The 16,246-nt window shown below is 52.8% G+C and overlaps 1 protein-coding gene across 22 annotated transcripts in view; it reads right to left on the bottom strand.

Moving 5' to 3' along the window:
• Positions 1-16,246, bottom strand: part of MYT1L (myelin transcription factor 1 like) — a 397,832-nt gene that overhangs the window by 145,121 nt on the left and 236,465 nt on the right. The gene's annotated exons all lie outside the window — the stretch shown is intronic.

The following is a 16,246-nucleotide window of genomic DNA, read 5'->3' as shown; positions in this document are numbered from 1 at the left end:
CCTTCGGAGGCCCCGCCCCTCGGTTGGCATTTCCAACACTGGGATTAGGGACTGTGGCTCTACCCCACCTGATCTTCCTCACTCCCTTCCTGGCTCTTACTTCAAAGCCACCACCAACGATCCCCTTTGAGGGTTGTTCATTTTGATGGAGCTAAAGGTCAAAGGTCACAGTCACATCCAACCATGAGGCCCATGACCCTGGTTCCACCTTCCAGGCTGAGGGGCATTTTTAGGCAAACTTCAGATTGCCCTTTAACCCTCAGATCAGGCCCCAGAAACTGTCCAGCTGTCTCTGCGGAATGGTGGGATGTGACCTGCAAAGAGTACATCTTGGAGTATCATTTTTTTGTCTTTCCCTCAGTTCCTTGTCAGTGAGCCTTCTCCATGACCCGAAGGAGGATTAAGTCCTGTCGGGCAGCACTCAGGAGTTGCGGCTTCCGCAGTGAATCCCTGAGGTTCAGAGCCGGGTCTCGGCGTGGAGAGAAGGCGCTCGGGCGCAGGTCCCCAGAGGTGGTGGGGATGAAGGCCTCGGGGGCACCTGGCAGAGACGCCAGGGCAGAGGGCCTGAGGCATCTCTGCGCCCCGGGCGAGCTCTGTGCAGGTGCGAGCCTCTGGGAGAGGCTGGACCGCGCCCGTGTCCGCAGCGGCCCTCAGGTTCTCGGCCGGCGCGGATCGCCAGTAAAAGAAACAGCGTCTCCCCCGGGGCGGCCTGGGTCCCGCCTATGGGTTCCCCACACCCGCGGTCCGTCTGTGTTCCGAGCTGGGGGGCTTCTACGCAGAACTGTGCGGACGGTGTTCTGTTTCCGCCCATGCGGGCCCGCGTGTGAAGGCTCGCCTGGCTCAGACGACCTGGGGGAGAGGAGACCCTCGGCCGTCACCACGGGGTCTTGCCCCTGAAGACACAAGGCTTCCTTTCTTTTTCAGCCAGCGGGGCAGAGCCCGGTCGGACGGCAGGTGAGAAAGCTCCGAGTGAGCGCTCCTCCTGCTTGGAGGTTAGGGGACCCTCGGACAAGCGTCCAGACTCACAATCAACCCGCGCTTTCAGCCACAGGCGTTAGAATCAACACGGGATATGTTTCCTGAGGTGAGACCGTCATTTGAAGAGAAACGTGAAGCTCTGATAAGATTAAACATGATTGGCTGCCTTAGGAATCTTCGAAACCACCTAATTTTAAAGTCTCTCAATTAAAACAAAAATTCAAGGCAAACGCTTTCTTGCCAACTTGCTTTCCTTATATCTGGCAAACTTGGCCTCTCTACTGAGAAGATATTTTACATTGATTTAAAAATACTTGCCTCAAAACAAATGCCAATTTCAAATAATTCTGAAATTTTTGATCCTGACTGCAGACACAGCATTAACATGTTGTGTCTCCCGTCTGCTCTCACTGAGGTGTTTTCTCAAGCCCACCAAACCCCGAGTCTTAGGCAGCCCTGGACACGTGGGTCCTCTTACTGGCCTGGGGGCCCCTTCTTTCTGCGGCTGATGCAACTCACCGCCTAATTTCCAAGCTGTGCTTTCTATCCCCAAATTGAGACACCCCCAAGACTCTGTTCCTGAGCCTCTCGTCTCATCCTTGGCAATTTCTTTGACCGCATGAATTTAACTTTTACCTCTAGTTAAACAACACAAAGTTCCACCTCCAAGCCTATTTTCCCATCATGTATCTCCTGAACTTCAAGTGTCTGCCCCACCCCTCAACCCAGAAATCCAGGGGCTCCTCAGACTTAGCGCCCAGGTTTGTCCACACCATCCTGACCTTCGCGGTCGCTTTCCTTGAGCAGAAAACCACCGTTCACTCTCTCCACGCCCCTTGGAATTTTCAGTCAGCTGCGAGGTTGTGAAGTCTTTCCATCTCAGCTCTGAGATGACTCTCAAGCTCCCCTTTGGCCTTTCCCTGTTCCTTCTACCCACCCCCTCCCCTTCTGGGCTCTGGGCTGCACTGCCTGGGCCTGCCACCCCGAGTCTCAACCATCCTCGGCCCTTTATTGTTTTCACGATGGGAAAACTTTTAAAAATCTTGTCCAGAAACCCCACCTATAAGATAGCTGGAAATGAAGTGACTCTCAGGATGAAGTGAGGTGGGACGGGGGGTCTCACTGGCTCTCTCAGTTGAGGCCTAGCAGAGTTTAGATGAGAAGTCCCTTCTGCTCAGAGTCCTGGGGTGGTCCACCCCCAAACCGACGTGAATACGGAACTCCCCCCATCTGAGGTCTGAGTTCCAACCCCACGGCAGTGCCGCTTCCTGAACTGCGGGATCCTGAACGTGCTCCACATCGCGTTTACCCAGCATGGTGTTTCACACCCAAAAGTGCCCCGTGGCATCTATTGAATTGAAACCACCTTAAAACCCAGCACATGTAAGAGACATCCAGTCTGCCTTCTACATAAAAGAAGGCACAGATAACTCGGAAGATCAGCAGCGTGATTTTTCTCATCAAGGGGAACAGACTGGGGGAATTTTGAGATCTCTTGAGAACAGCTATCGGATTGTTTTCAATGGGTGCATAAATATGCAGCAGGCTGCTGAGCTGGCAGCTCTGGGGCTCCCAGTGGGCTGACCTGTGAGGACTGACGCCACCTGCCTCACCCGCTGCTGCCACGGGGCAAGGGCATCCATTCACACCCATTTACATACAGCATTCCTGTCACCCAGCTCCCAAGCCTGCATACGGATTAGATAGTGTGACCTATGGCAATTATATTCAAACCCGATATTCAGAGCAAGATACCAGAAGCACAACAAAAATCTAAACCAATCAATTACGAGCCTGATTAGGACAAAGACAGGCAGAGCCTCAGGGAGAGACGGAGAAGCCTGCAGCTGGGTGAGGGGCGTGTCTTCTCACACCTGGGGCTTTAAAACAGGGCAGTGCCCTGCCCCCCGTGCTTAGACCTCACTGGGCACCACAGTGAGCTGGGTTCTGCATTTGGGTTTAACGCCTGATTTCCAGTTTCTCTGACAGAACAAAACTAGGCCAGCCCCCGTATCCCGTCCCCGCCACACGTGACCTCTGTCAATCTGAACCAGCCTTTCTCCAGGCGCCCTGTGGGTGACAGTCAGATCACGTCCGTGTCCTCTGCTGTTCACCTGACCAGGTCAGAGGAGGGTTGGATGGGTTTCTGGGGGCCATGCTGATCTCGGACCCCGCATCCCACCTGCCCTGGGGGTGGGGGAGCTGGAGGAGCTGGCAGGAAAGCATCAGGAAGGGTTGGGGGAGCAGGTACACGTGAGCCCCTGGGTGACCACAGACGCTGGTTTCTCACCGCCCACCAAAGTGCTGGCCTCACTGAAAATGCAGCTTCTCGCTGGACTGCTGCAGCTGCTTTCGGAGGTCCGTCTTCTGGCCCTGGGTCAGGGGCCACGGTTGGCCATCTCCGATCACGGAGGTCAGCCTTCCTGACCTGATGCTGGGAGGTGGGGGGACCTCTGGGTTCCGTGGTGGCCTCTGTGTCGGCCCTGCTACTGTGGAGGGGGAGGTCCTGGCTGTCCCCTGCCCCCAACACGGCCACCCCCAGAGGAGAGGCGCACACGTCCGCCCATGTGGCTGCTGGCCGAGCCCTGGGGGTGGCCGCTGAGGAGCCAGCACCCCCGCTCCCCGAGGAAGGGCAGAGTCAGCCCTCGTGGGTTTGCTCACGAAGGGTGAGTGGATTTCACTGAGCAGGAATGGTCAAGCCACGAGCAAAGGAAACAGGGACCCCGGAGGGAGGGGTCGTGCAGGAAATCCACACACAGACAAGCTGGCCTCAGCATCACCAGGAAGCAGTCAGAAATTTGGGTGGAAAGGACAGAAGCTACCTGACAGCTGGCCAAACATGCTGATGAGAGGGTCTGCTAAGTAGGCGTCTGTGAACTACGTCAGCTTATTAAACGGCGCTGCCAACATCACAGGACAGAAAGCAGCGGTCAGATACGAGCTATGTTCATATATCTAGCAATGCAAATTAAGAGTGTAATGTACAGGAAAGATACCATATAATCACCAGCAACACCCTTCAGAGGCTGGCTCAACGTGGCTAAGCCAGGCAAGGGTCCCGACTGGCCAGCCCAGAGCTCCCGTTCGCGGTGCGGACGGCCCGGGGAGACGCTGCTGTCACTGTGGAATGGCGCGGCCGGGATGAGAAGCCATGTCAGTGGCCCAGGCTCCTGGAAGGGCTCGAATGCAGCCCCGAGACGACTGGTGGTCCGTCTAGAGCAGTCTGCAGTCAGAGACCCCTCCTGAGAGGAGAGCGATTAAATGGATTTTTTTTTTTTTGAGCAAGTCCCTTTGAACCTCAATTTCCTTATCTGTAAAATGGAAGTTTTTTTTAAAGTTTTTTTCAGCTCTAACATTTTGGAATGTTTGAAAAAGCTTCTAGGTATTCGACAGCTCAGAGTGAAGGACCCTGTTCTAAATGTATCCGAAGGCGAAAGGGGGTTTCTGTAAAGATGTGTAATGACCCAAGCAGTTGTTTCCACTTTAGACTAAAGTGACGGCAAGTTCCGTGAATGCATGGCTGGCACACGTATGACCACGCCCACGTCACAGCTGTGCACGCAGGCACACACGCGAGTGTGTTACAACCTCACTCAACAGGCTCACCGTGCTTGCTATGATGTGCTGGAATCACCTTCCTGTGCATGAGATAATCCAGGTTGTATTTCATTAAAAATAGATCTAATAAATTATCTTCAAACTGCCAACTGAAGAATTGCACATAATTTAGAAAATTACTGGCATCTGACAAGTGTTGATGTGTCCACATATCCTGACCAAACACCTATTTCTAGGTGTAAGAGGACACAAAAGTAAATACACAAAATCACACCATGACTTCCTAATTGCTCATCTAACATTTATCCATGCTTATTTGCATATTTCATAATTTTTTAAAGTTACTTCTTCCTTCTGAGGCAGGGTACCAAGCACAGACCACCTTCCGGTGGAGTGCAGTCACAGTGTGCGGTTCAGAATGTCTTAGAATGTGCAGGTTCACATTTTGTTTCTAACCTCTGCCCCTCACCTCTTACGTGCTCGGTCACTCATTCCTGTGTCTCCACTCTCTACATACCAACTGCAGGTCTGCTATTTGCCAGCTGCTGTTCTTAATGCTAAAGATTCAGGTCAAGGAATAAGAGACATCAACTGGCCTACCTATAATTTAAACAAACATAAATCAGTTTAAGATATTTTCTTCCTAGCTTTATTAGAAAGGTATTTGTAAGCTGAATGTGTATCCGTAGAAATTATGCAGGAGTTACAGATGAGGATTTCTTCAAAAGTATATTGAAGTGAAAGATCATGAATGTGTAATAAGGCCCCTGAAAGTACAGTGTAAGTTAATGGGAGAGGAAGAAGCAGTCTGAACCAATATGATTTAGGTATCATTTTAGTTATACGTTTCAGCTGGCCTTAAGCTATGTCTCTGTTTTGACTACTAACCAGAGTGACCATACAGTTCAGCGCTAATGGGTACCTGGCCCAAATGTCTTCACTTTTCAAAATTAAATCAGATTTGTAAAATCTATATTAAACTCTGATGAAAGCATCGGTTTCCAGTGTCTCACGTGCTGAGGATGTGGCTTTCTCCACTATTTTGGTTACGTGTTGAGTATTTCTTGACTTCCCTGATGGCTCAGTGGGTAAGAATCCTCCTGTAATGCAGGAGACACAGGAGACTTGGGTTCAAGCCCTGGGTCAGGAAGATCCCCTGGAAGAGGGAATGGCAATCCACTCTCGTATCCTTGCCTGGAGAATCCCAAGGACAGAGGAGCCTGGTGGGCTACAGTCCATGGGGTCGCAAAGGGTCAGACACGACTGAGCAACTAACTTTCACTTTCATGTTCTAACAGAAATGACAGGGACTGGGGGTCTCGGGATAAAGACGCCTCCCTGTCCTGGCTGCTTTGTCCGGCATCCAGACATTCTGGAAGATGTGGAGACTTGAACAGCTCACCAAGCCCTGATAGGGGGTGTGTACCCTGGACGCCCCGTTGGGGGGCCCAGGAGGACCCCCTCCCCGACTCAATGTCCCATTCAGACTTTTGCGCACAGTCACATCGCGGTAAGGAGGGGTTAATCCTGACAGATAACTGCACCGGCTCCTTTAGGACCCGAGCAGGGAGCACTCACAGGTGGGCGTTGGGAGGGCTGGTCAGGACTCCAAGCGCCTGCAGGCGAGCTGTTCAATTCCTCTCATCTTAAAGACAAGACAGAGGGTTAAAGCTTACTACGTTCTCTTACAGCCATTTCTAAAAGTCCGACAAACACTGAGCGGAAATTCGCTCAAAGAAGAATGTCAGTATCAACACGATTCAGATATCTAGACACAGGACATACCCTGAACTTGACGTCGGACTCAAGGCTTCCTGGGTCGGCCTGGAGCCCCCGGCTTCCGCCCTGTCCTTTCTCCCCAACGCCTTCTGTGCCCAGGGAGCCGATTCTGTCCACACACCTGTTCACGTCGGAAACACGGCCACCATCCTTTCCTCCCTTCCCGTCAAGTCCGCACAACAACCAGTCTGCACAGCTCTGCCTCCCAAACACATCTCACATCAAGTGCGTGACTTGAAGAGTGGCCTTGGCTGAGTGGAGACTCCCATGCGCACGAGCGGCTGCCCAGCCTTCTTCCCAGGACCTGGATGCCTGCCATCCCCTCCTACACCCCCACCCCCACCCACCCCCGCCGCCCCGCCCTCCCGGGTTCCCAGGGGCCTCTCAGGCGGCCGGGCTCCGCCTGCCGTGTGTCAGGGGCCATATTCATCCATCTGCGCTCCCATGTGAGTCTTGCTGTTGGTCCTGCCACCGGCTACATCTCCCCCTCTTTGATTCATCTGCCACGGCCTCAGTCACATGCCGGCCACGTGTACGCCCGGGCAACCTTCACAATGCAGTCCAAGCTCCGACGTGCCTACAGGGTCATTCGTGAGGAGGCCCAGCTCCCCCTCGGATCCACCTGCTTTGAAGGACCCGCCAGCTCTCCAGGACCCTTTGCTGTCCCTGCCCTCCCTTCCCTGACCCTGTCTTATTCCCGGGGGATCCAGCAGAGGAGAATGGACCCAGCACAAAGGCGGGGGTAGGGAGGCTTGGGCAGCCCCCCGGGAATAAGGTGGGGTCAGGAAAGAGAGGGTGGGGACAGCCAGGCGTCCTGTACCGCCGCCCAGCATCCTGTGCCGCTGCCCAGCGTCCTGCGCCACTGCCCAGCGTCCTGCACTGAGCTGTCCGCCCTGCCCGAGATGCGCGGTCACTGCAGGGCCTTCTGCTCTATGCGCCGTCCATCCTCACGGTCCCCGCCTGCCTGGCCGGCGGCCAGGGAACACTTGTCGAGGGGACAGCATTTCACTGAGTGCTTTTCCTGCTCTTAGTACCACTGGGGAACACTCTGTGTTCATGAGTCTCTCTCTCAAATACTGTGGCATTTAGTCCTCCCAGCATCATAGTGACATCTGATGAAAATCTGCGTATGACCTTCACTTGTTTATGGACAAACTCCTGGCTCCATGCGCTAGTCAGTCAGTGTATTGACTTGCTACTGTTACGAAACTGGAAGTTCAGCTTCTGAAGGACGATTCAAAGTTGATCTACGGATGGGGCAAACATGGTTCACTGAGGATGAGCGTGGTTGTCGATGAGGAATAGTTGGGACTTTGGACCCAATGTGTGTGCGTGTGAGTGTGTGCGAGTGTGTGCAATTGTGTGAGTCACAGTGTGAGTGTGAGGCTGTGAGTGAACCTTGTGGGGTGCCCCTGTCTGCAGGACCAGCTGCTGACACCAGGCGACCTGTGCAGACGGCAGCTCACCGTGCTCGCCCAGCTTTCCGGTTGGTTTGCCCTCACCAGGCTCTGCGTTTGGGGACCAGGGTCCACCTGCAGGGTAAGCTTCTCCCTTAGCACCTCACCTGCCTCTGCTGGACTCGTGGGGAAGGAGCGAAAGTCCATGTGCATCTGACACCCACACCTACACACACCTGGCCCATCCAGCAAGTCCTTGTGAACAAATGTCCCCTGGGCACAGGTACCAGGGTGATTGGAGGGGAGGCGCCAGGAGAGGAGCCTGCAGAGGACCCTCCCCACTCGGTTCCACGCAGCCTCTGCAGTCAGAGGGTCCAGGGAAGGGGCTGACGGTCTGGGACGTCATCCTGCCCAGAAGTGAGCCAGGCATTTATAATGTGCAGCTGTGTGCATCCAGGTTGGAAAATTGATTGCAAATGAATTTTCTGGAAGGAACTTGAAACATGGCCTTTTAATCAATTAACCTCTTCTCAAAGAGCTTATCAAAATTGTGATAGTTATTTGAGAAAAATACTGATGTTTTATTTTCTGTCAATTTCTAAAGAGTAAGTCATTTGTGAGGGGCAGGTCATGGGATGGGGTAGTTATTGCAACTCTGAAGTAAAATTTTTTCCTGTTAGATGTAAATATCTTCTATTTCACTTATTATTCTATCAATTTCAGGTCAAAACCACTCAATGATCAGCTGATTTTTTTTATTGCATTTGTTCAATCACTAATGCCAACAACCTACATATCCACAGTAACAGATGTGCTTTGAAACAGGAAAAAATGGGGACAGTCCAATGAGCCGAAAGGAAAAACAGGATAAGTCATCCCAAAGAACACAGTTTTGATGGTATTACCTTCTCTGGAAGGATATGTTTGCTTATAAAAATGCACTTATCTAAAAATCCAAAGGACCTGGGGTTCATTCTACAAAAATTTCACGTGGTAAGCGAACGTAAAAACACACCACTGTTGCATTCATAGTTTCGTTGCTGGTAACTTGTTCTTTTTAATTCAGTTAAAGCTTTGAGTAAAGGCAGGACTTGAGACGCGCATGGATTTCCTGGTGTGTGACTGGTGGCTGCTGGTGAAGATGGCACCTCTGCCGCCTGGCTTCCTCGGGGACACCTGCCCACCCAGCCCAGCGTCCCCTGTGGGGCAGGCCTACCTTGGGGCTTCACGCTGGGATGGCGGGGAGAGCCTGCTCTGCTCATGAGCTGAATGGCAGTTACTGCTGGATCATGGTTTGGTGACTCTCAGTTTTACAGACGTCCTTCGTCTTTTACCAAACGTTTCCTCCAGCATACTCGTGTCTTCACGCTCCGGGGAAGGGGGTTGGGGGCGGGACACTGCACCCCCAGCAGCAGGAGCACATAGTGTGGCTGCCGTGGATCTGCTCCCCTGCTTCCCGGAGGGGGACGCCCCCGTGGCAGGCTGGTGGGCTGTTGGAGGAGGGCTGGGTTCTGGGGACCTGTGTCCTGCAGCCAAAGCAGCTGGTGTCAGGGAGTTGTCAGCCACTGGTCCAGCCAACATCTTTCTCAACATCAGAGCTCCCACTGGAGCCCTCGTATGTGGTCGCTTCAGCTCAGTTCAGTTCAGTTCAGTCGCTCAGTCGTGTCCGACGCTTTGAGACCCCATGAATCGCAGCACGCCAGGCTTCCCTGTCCATCACCATCTCCCAGAGTTCACTCAGACTCAATCTGACAATCTCGACAGAAGGAAAGTTCTTGCGTTCTGCTGAAATTTCAGGGTGCAAAGACTGCCTTTATTTAAGTTCTTGTAAGGACCCGCTTCAGGCAGCCAGGCTCCATCCCTTTAGCTCTGTTACCAAACATCCAGGGCATCCCCAGGTGGCTCAGTGGTAAAGAAACCGCCTGCCATGTGGGACACCTGGGTTCAGTCCCTGGGTTGGGAAAATCTCCTGGAGAAGGGAACGTCTACCCACTCTAGTATTCTGGCCTGGAGACTTCCATGGACTGTAGAGTTGATGGAGTTAGTTGTAAAGAGTCAGACACGACTGAGCGACTTTCACTTTTGCTTATGTTAACTTGAACTGTGGACTTTGTTTTCAAGGCAGTTGTACTGCCTCTGAAGGACAGGTGTAGACTCTGAGGACACATGAAGGACAGACGACGTGAATGAGCGGTGTGACTCCCATGACACTTTCCTGAGTCATCAGCTGACTCAGTGCCCAGAGCCACAAGGTTACACATCGCACATTTAGCCACATCGACCTCTGGACCTTCTTAGGAGCTCAGCTCTAGCATATTAGCTAGAGTTGGTGCTAAATCGCCAGGGTCATTTGGTGAAACTGCTTGTGCTTTCCTTACCCGTGATCACTGTTGGGGGAAGTGGACTTCTCAGGCCCCTGCCGCTCTGCCCTTCCGACCTCACCTGCCAGCGGCCCTGAGGTCGGCACCGCCCTCCAGGTTCTCAGGTGACCCTCCCTCAGCCTCTAAGCCTCACGGACCGGCCACTGTCCCCCTCCTGCCTCATTCTGGAAAGCACCCCAACGGCGGCCTCTGGAGCTAGAAGCCAGGCAACTGGGCATCCTGAGTGCTCCCCACCACCAGGCTTTGCCCCCTGCAGTCCCTTGGCTGGGAGCTTGCCCTCCACCTCCCTGTGCCCTCCAGCCCCATCTCAGGTGACCTGTCGTTACTGACACCCTGCTGGTGACTCAAGCTCTCCATCCCTCCTTTCTTCCCTCCATCACACCTGACCCTCCCCACACCCAGATCTTCCTCCCCTCCAGCCCAGGAATGGCCTGGCCTCACCTCATCATGTATGACTATGAGAGTTGGACCGTAAATAAAGCTGAGCGCTGAAGAATTGATGCTTCTGAACTGTGGTGTTAGAGAAGACTCTTCAGAGTCCCTTGGACTGCAAGGAGATCCAACCAGTCAGTCCTAAAGGAAATCAGTCCTGACTATTCATTGGAATGACTGATGCTGAAGCTGAAACTCCAATACTTTGGCCACCTGATGCAAAGAACTGACTCACTGGAAAAGACCCTGATGCTGGGAGGGATTGGGGGCAGGAGGAGAGGGGACAACAGAGGATGAGATGGCTGGATGGCATCACCGACTTGATGAACATGGGTTGGTGGACTCCGGGAGATGGTGATGGACAGGGAGGCCTGGCATGCTGCAGTCCATGGGGTCGCAAAGAGTTGGACACGACTGAGTGACTGAACTGAAGTGAGCGCTTCATCAGCGAGACAGAAACGGCTCCAGACAGTGGCCCCGTTCCCCAGCTTCTGCGCCCTGCCTGCCCCTCCGCCTTGCAGCTGCACCTGCCGGGCCACGTCTGCCCCTCGAAGCTGCTCTCCCTCTGTAGCAAAGCCCCGTGCCCACCTGTCAGGAGACCCCACCCCAGACAGCCTCCTTTCCTGCCCTGCCCCCCTCCCCTTTGCACCGGTCTTCTGTAAAATCGAGCTCAGTGAGCACAGGGCTTTGCTCTGCTCTCCGTGGGGTCCTTGGCATCTAGGGGTGCCCGTCCCTTCAGGGGTGCTCAGTAACAAATGTTAAATAAGTGAATAAATAGCTGTGGACACACAAAAGGTACCCAGTTATCCATACATTGGTAAGAATGAACTTCAATTTATAAGTACTCTCCAGAGAAGATGAGGTCACAGTTTCACTGAAGGGGAATTTGACTGGACACATGGGAATAAGGACGTGGGACTAGACGGGAAGACGTATTTTTACCATTTTGGTTCACAGAGAAGGATTCCATCAAGCAGAATTTTTTTTTTCCCTAGAAAATGAGTGGATGAAGAAAAAGCCCAGACAGGCATTTTTCTTGTGCTGTTAATTTAACTAACTGAAGTACTGGTTTCCTGGATGAGAATTTTAAAGTTATTATTTTGTTATCTCTTTTTCCTATTGTTGTTGGTGTTTAGTTGTGACCCCATGCGCTGCAGCCGGCCAGGCCCCTCTGTCCATGGGGTCTCCCAGGCAGGAACACTGGAGTGGGCTTCCAGTTTCTTCTCCAGGGCATCTTCCTGACCCAGGGATCAAACCCACACGGCCTGCATTGCAGGTGGATTCTTCACCACTGAGCCAGTCTTCTATTAGTCTGTCCCACCCACATATGTGTTGTTTTTGTGCATCAATGTGTCACGCATTTACATACACATGAACAGATAAGGAAACAGTGACAATGCCTGCTGTTAACATCTGTGTGTAAATCATGCGCAATTAAAGTTTTTCTTTGTAACTTAAAGCCACCATACCTGTGACTCACCATCAAAACTAGATGTACCCGAAGTTAATTTTTGTCAGCAGCTACATATGCAAGTGTTTAAATACAAATAAAGAGAACTATATAATGTTAAAACTCCCGCCAAGAATCTCCCACCTCCCACAACAGAATGCACAGCTGGGTGTGAATATGATGGGCAACCAGCATATGATCAAAATAATAACAGAAACTATTCAACAGGCTGTGAAAAGTGCCAGTCTCCTGCTCAGACACAGGGTGGAATTAAGCCTGTGTCTGTCAGTTCCGATGTCCTCTTGCCTTCATTTTGTAAAGGGACCCAGGATTTAACAGACCTGAAGGCAAGGACGGTGATTGAGCGACAGGGACCAGTCTGGTCTCCCTCCCTCCAAACCCAAGCCTGGCTGCAGGGATGGGCTGGCTCTTTAAAAAGGACCGCGATCCACAGTCTCTTTAAAAATAACTCAGTTCACAACAAGCACTTGGTGTTCCTCTCCCTCCCCCACCTCTATTTTGGGACGCCAGCCCTGTTAGCAGGGAGCAGAATGACATTCACAGCAGGTACCACTGACACATGGAAATGTGTTGGCTCAGTGGCACTAATTGGGTATCTGTACTTGGGAGGATGATGGCGCAAGGGGGAGGTGTTTAAACCTGTGAGTTCAGAACCCCGTTTAGGGTCCATTTCCATGTAAATGAAAAGCACCTGCAGCTTCTGTGCAAGGCACTTGGTAAGACATCCAAGCCAGCCCCAGACTACAGGGAGAAGCCTTCAGCAAGGAAACTGATACAGAAGAAAACCGTTTTTTCCCTTACCTTCTGCATGCAAGATTTATGCAAGAAACTCCCATTAGCACTAATGAGACTTATGCATGTAAATCTCCCATGAAACGACAGGGGATTAGCCCCATCCATCACCGTGCAGACGTGGCTTCTGGGAGGCTTCGAGCAGACAGACTGCCTCCCCTTAAAGTGCTGAGGCAGCAGAGCTTGGCGAGGCCTGGGGAGGAGGGGGCCCTGCGGAGCCACACGGCGTGGGGCGGGGGCAGAGGCTGATCTGCACGAGTGGGCAGGATTCAGAGATCGCAGGCAGACCCCCCCTCCTGCTCGTGACACAGCACGAGCAAAACAAGACCCATAACCCGCCTTGCGCAGAGGGGTTCTCTGCCCATCATAGTTCCACACTTTCTCTCAGGAGGACAGACGATGCATTCCCAGCAACCAACTGTCCCCAGCGTCCTGCCAGGCTCTGCACACGCCGGGAAGGAGACCTGTTGCCTTTTTCCAGGCATCTCTGCTGGAGGAGATTCCGTCTTCACCAGGCTCCCGGGTGGAAGGGCTGTCTGATCCCCAGGACGCCTCTCCTCTCCCCCGAGTGTCCCTCTGCCCAATCCTTTCCCACGGATCCACACTGGGTCCTCTCTGCCGGCCTCGCAGGACATCTGTCCTGCGCTGGGAGTGTCAGCTCCGCCTGGCCATGGCCTCTGCGAGCTCTCCATGAACGCTCGGTGGATGTAAACACAGACAGTGAATTTCAAGGAGGGCAGGATCCTTAGGTATCCCCAGGCCACGACGTGGAGAAGAAATTCCTCCCCCCATCCTAGGAGCATTGCCTGTCCTCCCGCCTCCTCCAACACCGACGAGCTTCTGTGTAGAAACACGCCTTCAAAGAGTACACACAGCGACACTCAGGAGCTTTGCGCCCTGAGTTTTCATTTCACAACACGTGCTGGGCCGCAGTTCATACAGGCTCCCACTTTCAAAACTAATTCTTAGCATTCCGTTGCAGGGATACAGGATATTCACTTAAGCAGTCTTTGTGGACAAATAGTTGTGTACAAAATCCTGCTCTTGCAAACAAGTCTATAATGTGTAATGAAAAATAGCCAGGTCTTCTAAAACGCTGACTAGATGACAAATGCCATTAGGTTCATCCAGCCCTGCCCACCAGGCTCTAAGGTCAACGCGGTGCGGTCACGCCTGACTTCCAGAGGGAGATGGAGACTTGAGAGAACACAGCTTGTCCAAGGTCAAGCTTGGACGTGGATCCCGCAGGCACTGCCCACTGCAGCGTCACGCACACAGCGTCACACACACACACACACGCAGCTCCTGAGCATGTCTGTGCACCAAGTCCACAGACGTGGGGGAGCTAACACGGAGGCGAGGTCCTTCTAAGCTTCGCTGCTGTTGCTCGTGTCTGTAACCCACGCTCCTCAGCACTGCTGGAGCATGGCTGGTGGGTGCGATGCCATGACCCTGTGACTCTGTCACGTGGATGATACTCCTGAAGCTGAACGCCTTTTCCAACGGAAAAGCCACTTGCATCTTCCCTGAAATAGCCTCCCATGTCCTTCCCAGGTGTAGTTAATAATTGTCAAATTTAACGTGCTGGTGCCGCCGTCTGCCTGTCGCTGCTCGGTTCTAATGGGCCTGTTCCTTGTGTGTTTATTTATTTATTTTTTATGTTTGTTTGTTTATTAATGCAACCTTAAAACAAGGCATGCACTACCATTTCCATCTTTGGAAAGTAATTTTGATTAGGGAAGATGTATTCGTTTAACTTCTGTATTATCTGCGTTTAAATTTAACACCACTCTCAAGACTGGAATGCGCTCTTCACTACAGCAAGTGTCTGTCAATTCCCACCCACGAATTTTACATTGGATTTAAATTGTGCATGAAAGCCACCCATGAGATAAGGGCTAACATGACTTTTATTCTGGTCAAATGAGAACATATCCACGAGGTGAAAGAAAATGATACAAGAGAGGATAGTTGTATTTCTTCCCCCAAAGAAAAAATACATAAACCTCCAGTGGCCATTCTAGAACCTTCTCTGGGATGTGGCTCCTTGAAAATCCCCTTCTAGGTGTGAGAGGGAAGTGGAACATCAGTCAACATTCCTCCTTCGGGACCTACTGCACAAGGCTTAGGCTATGACATTGAGTTACAAGTTTCCATTGTCTGGCAGGAAATTTTAAAGCTCGGCACATTACTACTTTATGAAAACATACATTCCACTAACTCCATACAGAAGGGACTGTTGACATTAGCAGACTCAGAGGTTTGATGATAAAACCTCTTCCATGGAAGATGTTGCCAGCTATTTAAGCAGAATGTGTCTCTCCAAACATACAACCGATGGTAGAGCTTGATAAATAAAATGGTGAACAAATGTTCGAACCCAAGGAGAGGGGGCGAACTGTTATCAGGGAGGGAATAGGAAGATTAAAACAAAGTCTGCATTTAGCTTCGACCAGCGCCACACAGGGCCCCAGCGAGGCCTCGGGAGGCACGTGCCTCGCCCGTTGTGGACGTTCAGTCTCCCGGGGGTGTGTGCAGCCCCTGATGGGTGAGGGGCGCCCCCAGCACCCTGGGTGTGGGGGACGCAGACCAGGAGCTCTCGGAGGGCACGGCCACGCAATACGTGCCACACCCACTCTGGGGGCGCTTCTGCTCTTGGGGTGTTTCTGGAATTTTATAACATACAGTCTGATGTTCAGAACTCCTGGGGCCAGGAGCCCCCAGGTCCCTTCTGCCTGCTTCCCCTACAGACAGCTCCGAGCGGCCCTGTGAGGTCGGGGCCAGCCCGCCCAGCATGAGGGCGCCGGCAGCACAGCCCTGGGCTCCCTGGCCACCTCGGGCTTCTGAGGTTTCCCGGGTTCAGCTCTGGGGAAACGGGAGGCAGGGCATCCCGACTCTGCAGCTTGCGTGGAAAAGCACGCCATCCTGAAGCGCTCACGGGCCTGCGGGGGTCAGGAGGCGCTCGAGGTCACGGCCGCGGGTCAGGAGCCGACCTCGCTCCCGGCAGCAGGACTGCCGTGGAGCCTGGACAACTCCCTGGGTGACCCCGGGCCCGCAGGGGGACTTGGGGCCCCCGTCACCCCCACCCACGCAGCCTTGCCTGCGCCCCACGCCGGCTCCAAGCAAACGCCCACGGCCAGAGGCGGATCCTCTCTGCTGGGAGGAGAGGACTGTCAGATCAGATGCTCCCGTCACAGTCTGGGGTACGGGAGCGATTAGTCACTTCGCCCCTGCTTTCCAAGACAGCGGTGGCCCCGGACGCTGAGACAAGTCACCAGAAAGCAGAGTTCCACCATTGCCCAAATTTCAGAAAAAAACAAAGCCCTTTTATTTCTTTTTCACTATCTGTAGTACCTTATATGGAGAAGGCAATGGCACCCCACTCCAGCACTCTTGCTTGGAAAATCCCATGGAAGGAGGAGCCTGGTGGGCAGCAGTCCATGGGGTCGCTAAGAGTC

This window comes from Bos indicus x Bos taurus, chromosome 8, assembly GCF_003369695.1.
Source record: "Bos indicus x Bos taurus breed Angus x Brahman F1 hybrid chromosome 8, Bos_hybrid_MaternalHap_v2.0, whole genome shotgun sequence".
In the NCBI taxonomy this organism is placed as follows: domain Eukaryota; kingdom Metazoa; phylum Chordata; class Mammalia; order Artiodactyla; family Bovidae; genus Bos; species Bos indicus x Bos taurus.
Note: the sequence above shows the minus strand (reverse complement) of the source record. Positions and strands in the feature narration are given on the sequence as shown.